This window comes from Pinus tabuliformis, chromosome 2_2 (genome assembly GCF_031772625.1).
Source record: "Pinus tabuliformis cultivar Carrire ecotype Pingquan chromosome 2_2, CPIR1, whole genome shotgun sequence".
Taxonomy (NCBI): Eukaryota; Viridiplantae; Streptophyta; class Pinopsida; order Pinales; family Pinaceae; genus Pinus; species Pinus tabuliformis.
Window position 1 is genome coordinate 1180993615 of NC_142300.1, and position 5837 is coordinate 1180999451.

The window sequence follows — 5837 nt, forward strand, 5'->3', positions numbered from 1 at the left end:
ACCCAACAGCATAATGTGATCTTGCATCGGGCCTTGGCACAACTAACGTGATCTAATACAAAGTTAGAGGACACAGATTCGAGTTGCTAGAAATGAGTTGAGTTTGCGAGGAGGTGATCAAAGACTGTACTGAATTGGGAAGAAATGTGGGACGAGTTTTAGCAGCAGAGAGCGGGAAAGTCGCATGATGGTTTAACATCACGTGGAGTCGACAGGTAAATAGTTTATCGCATGGGCCATTAGTGGTTTGGTGTTTTAACAGGGAGCAGTATTGAATTCAATTAAAGGACGGTTTTATATGACGTGGGGAGTGGTAAGTGGTTTTTATCGCACCGCTTTTGGCTACTAGAAATTATTTCTCAAACGGATGCGATGTACCTTAGGGATTGACGCGTGGAGAGACAAAACTACCAATCTCGCGCACTTCTGAGGTGTTAAGTGTCGGACAGCGAGGGACGCGAAAAGCATCGGATCTGGGCAGAGGAAGATATGACAGCTATGGCGTGATGAATATGGTGGGGTGTTAACCTTGATGTGGGGTTGGGTATGGAATAGTAGTTTGATATAATGGGGTGGGGTCAGGATATATATTAATATGGTTTAATATATTCGGGTTTGTATTATATGGCTTCGAGATCAATATATATACGGGAATTATTTTAAGTTAGGCAAGTTTCAAATCACCAAAGAAAAGTGGAAATGTAAGACAGGATATACAGAAACCAGGAGCAAAGCAAGGAACACTCAGCCATTCTAAAAGAATCAAAAGCAACAACTAATCTCTGATACAAAAGCCAAAATATGAGGATTCTAGAAAGCCAGAAATCTCAATTGACTGTAATAAAGGTTGTTTGGCCATGCCCAACCTCTTCTTAAAAATAAAACTCAACCATTTCTGTTAAAAAAACAAAAAAAACTATTAAATGAATAAGAATTGTCTCTATTTATATATAAATAATCCATATTATTTTTTTTGGTTATTTTATATTTAAATTTTTATATAGCAATTTCATATTAGGAATGCAATAAATTACATATGTCCCTTACAATAAAAAGTGAAAATATAAAAAAAAAAAATTAATTTAAAATATTTTTAATGTTTTTATATAAATTTGATATAAAACTATCTTATTTAATGTGGACATTGAAATATTTTATTTAGGGCTAATAACAAAATATTTTTTTGTTATTAATATATTTTTATTTTAACTATTATATGTCAACAAAACATAGAATAAATTACATATCATATAATATAAATTATGCTATTTTTGCATGGCACTTATCAGCGCCATACACTAAATTTAATATTAAAAGATAAATCCATTTTTTTCTTTACTTCTGAATATTTTGTCTCTATATAAAATAAATATAAAAATAAAAATAAAATTAAAAATTTTATTTGTAGTAACGATTGATTTTTTTTAATTAATTATTATAAGTATTATTTTATTATTTTTAAATATAATATTTCACACCTGATTATAAAACTACAAAAATTATTAATAATTTTATTAATAAAAATAAAAATAAAAGCGTCTGGCCACAATAATATAGACATATGTTAACATTGTGTGATCAAACCCACTAAAGATAACTGAATTAGAAATCACCTATACCCAAAATTATATAATAATTAAAAATAATTATACCCAAAAATTATATATAAATAACATAAAAAATAATTAATTATATACATGCACATATAAATATAAGAACAATCTTAAAAAAAAAACAGATCAATGTAATACTAAGCTATGTGATCCTAAGTTACAACATGTCCCATAGTAAACAACAAAAATCTGAGGAGAAGAATTAATCATTCATGTATACGACGAATGAGATCTTCACCCAAAAACCACGAGAGGTAGTTCGTAATATGTGCAATGCCAGTGCAAATTCTAATGAAAGTGCATGATTATTTAGTGGCATACGGATGCAAAACATCAGTGAATAGCGCATAGTTTATAGTGCATAGTTTAAAGAGGCAGAGGAGTTGCTCGAAAAGTTATGGAAATTTTGGCTATATTTAAAGAAAATTTGGCAAGGATTTTTGTAAATCCAAGTTATAAATTTAAGTGTCTTAAAAGTTTTTGATGGTGCTGAATCCATTTCCATTATCAAAAACACGATTGAAACACTGCCTCTACAAAAAAATTTGAAATTTTTTCCAACTACTTTTGACTAACGCACGACTCCAATTAATAGTATCTGAAATCAAATCGGCGCGGATAAGCTATGAAAATACCACCAGAGGTAGTTCAAAATATGTGCCATGCCAGTCCATATTCTAATGAAAGTGCGTGATTATTTAGTGGCATATGGATGCAAAACATCAGTAAATATTTAATAGTATCTGGAATCAAATCGGCTTTACGGGTAAGCTATGAAAATAGCGCAACAGGTGGGTCAAGCTATGGACGACAGTATTCAGTCTTGCTTTTCCTGAGGTTTAACATTTAATGCCTTCAAACCCATTACAAAACTGTCCATGTTTCTGTCTGTGGATCCTCCCGCTCGCATTGCAGTCCTCGCACAATCTTTTAAGGCCACAACCTTTTTCTTCATCTCCTTCCCTTCGTCGGTGAACAATATTCTGATAGCGCTGGATATATCTTTCCTGTCTATGATCCGGTTATCTTCACCGCGACCCACTACCCTCAATCGGAATCCAAGCTTCCACTCATCGGCCATGAACTTGCAGTTGGTGAATTGATCCGCCCAAAATGGAAATCCTAACATAGGAACTCCGAGGGCTATGGCTTCAAGCATTGAGTTCCAGCCGCAATGAGTAATGAATCCGGCAACGGAGGGATGGGATAACACTTGCAGCTGATTGCACCATGGAACAATGACCCCTGGCTTCCCACCTCGTCCACAAAACCATCCGGTAAGATGTCTGAGACTGTTGAAGCTACTATGTCGGGACGCAGAACCCAGATAAAGGGCTGTCCGCTGTCCTTCAGACCCATGGCTATCTCCTCCAGCTGAGGTTTAGACACGTGAATCAAACTACCAAACGAAACGTATATAACAGAACCGTAGGGCTTTGTATCGAGCCACTCTGAACAGTCCTGCTCTGGGCAAAGGTTTGTTCCAGTTCGTATGTTCCCATCAGGACTTTCGGCCCTCAAATAACCGGATGGAAGCAGCGGACCCACACGCCAAACTGGAGGTTCTAAGTTCATTGAAGCGTTCACTGCCGCACTTTCGAGTTCGTCAAAAGAATTACAGAGAACCCAATCTGCTTCGCGACTTGACTGAAATGACTTGCGAAACAAATCCAATAAGTATTGTGAATCGGGGTCTGTCTCATTGAATAAGGACGGAAGTTCTTTTGGATGCAAAGTTGAAACGCCGGGAATATAATCAATCAAATTAAATCCTATCCCAGTTATCATAATAAAATTAAAAGGAAAGCAGGAAAGTTTTTTTTTTCAGATTCAACAAGCTGAACTTCATTAGATTCAATTGCAGATTGCAAAAGATTCAATTGCAGATTGCAAAAACAGGCGGCAGATTATAAAAATATTTAAGAATCTAAATGATAGATATGTTTTAAATATGGATCTAATATGAGTGAAGAGAGATCTAATTTATTCACCCTGATTGCTTTTATTTAATTAATTTAATTTTTAGATTTTTAGATTTTTTATTTTTGTAAATCTGAACAAAATTTTAAATTTGATGATTGATAGACATTTTACACATCCTTACACATATATACTGAGCTATAGAATAAATCTTTCCCTAAAATAATTAATCTTTTTCTTATATTAAATTATATATATATATTTCACTTTTATATATAAAAAAAATGCAATGATCAGAAAATTACAACCACTATCTACAGCAGTACAACAAAACCAGGGACGAGCAAAGACAGCTTCCCAGAAATAGACATATTTGTCAACTGGAAACAATACTGATCAAAAAACAAGACAGCTCCCTCAAAAAACTACAGGCAGCACACAGAAAATCAGATAGATAAGGAAGTTGGAAATGTTGGAAAGGCAGAGAAAATCAGATAGACGAGGAAGTTGGAAATGTTGGAAAGGCCCGTGAATTCATACATAAAATATGAGCTGCTGTTTTTATATTGATCATATAACACATGATTTTTACATTAAATTATAACACATGATTCTGATTCTTACAGTGGCTTTTTCCAATTAGCTATATGTCTAAAATATCTTGACATGCATCCACATGCAACCACACTTGACTTTACTCACTCCAACACTCAGCCCCCAATACTTAATTAATTGACTCTCTAATTTTAACTAATTCCTACCAGGGTAATTACAAATTCTAACAAGAAACCCCACTCCAAAGACAGAGAACTGTACGTCCAAGTGGGAAAACCAATGGCCAAATATAAAATATATAAACTTATTTATTTCTTATATAGCAAATTTCAAATTTCAGATTATTTCCAAATTAGGCCATCTCAGAGATTAGATTCAACATTACAAGATCCAAAAATATTATAAATTGAAATCTACAAACAAGCTAAACAAAAACAAACTAAAAAATGTACTTCAAATTCAAAAATATTTCCAAAATATACCATAATAACACATTTCTCACCTCTTTCTTATATAGATTATTCCAAAATATAGAATAAGAGAGATTCAACATTGAAAGTTCCAATAATATTCTAGAATAAAATTTACAGACCATTTAAACAAATTAACCTGTACTTCAAATTCCGAAATATTTCCAAAATACACCATAATAACACATTCAACAACTATACTAAATCAGACCTGCTAAGCTGTGAAATATTTCCAAAATATACCATAATAACACATTCAACAACTATACTAAATCAGACCTGCTAAAAGCTTACCAGATACTTTATCATGAGATTGGCGTTGAGCCTCCACCAGATGTGCGTGATAGAAGATTGAATAAACAGCTGTTGGCTGTGTCCAAAACGAAACCCAGGGAATACCAAATTTCTTAGTTACTTGCAGTGACCAGAAAAGCATGGTGTCAGCTATGACGCTCGATACCGGAGGTCCCGTCTCGTTGAGCTCCTGAATAAGGCGTTCCAACTCTCCTCCCATATTTTCCACACCGTGCATAAACTCGGAAAATCCGGCGGACCGATCAAAATCGAGAGGTAACCCATCAGAGATCTGAGCATAGCGAATATCAATATCCATATTTTGGGCATCGTGGTGAATAGATTCGACTTGATCAGTCTGAGAATAAGCTTTAATAATCTGATGGCGTCTGTGATGGGTGGTAACGAAGGTGACAATGAGACCCTTGGAAGCAAGATTCTTTGCGAACTGCATCATGGGATTCATGTGACCCTGCGTCGGGTATGGAATAACCAGAGCATGTAAAGATTCGGGACTGTGAGCCATCTTATCCTTGGAGCTGTGCTCCGTGGTTGCTGATTCTTCAATCATTTACCTTGACTTCCACTAAGTAGATATTGATAACAAAAATACGAGTTAAAGATTTGTGTGAACAAGTCTAAGAGCCAAGCGTTCCACAGAATTCCATGGACGGTGACTGAGTAGTTGACTGCTCCTGAGTTTTGCAAGAGAGCATTTCTTTATGGCAGTTCCGTATCCTCGACAACCTGTTTCATGGTTTCTGTTGTGAAAAGAAATAATATGAATTTTTAAAATCACACTTGTCATTTTATGGTTGTCACTACTCCACAAAAAGATATATTGATTTTTAAAATTATATAAAATATTGTTCTATCAAATATTAACATACAATACTTTTAAAAGAAAATTGTAACCACGTTGAGTTTATCCTAGTGGAAAAATATTGATTTTTAAAATTATATAAAATATTGTTCTATCAATTAA

At 34.1% G+C, this 5837-nt stretch overlaps 1 pseudogene; it reads right to left on the reverse strand.

Annotated features, from left to right (window-relative positions):
- Positions 1-2305: 2305 nt before the first annotated feature.
- On the reverse strand, positions 2306-5487 carry LOC149197689 (UDP-glycosyltransferase 86A2-like; annotated as a pseudogene).
- Positions 5488-5837: the final 350 nt, after the last annotated feature.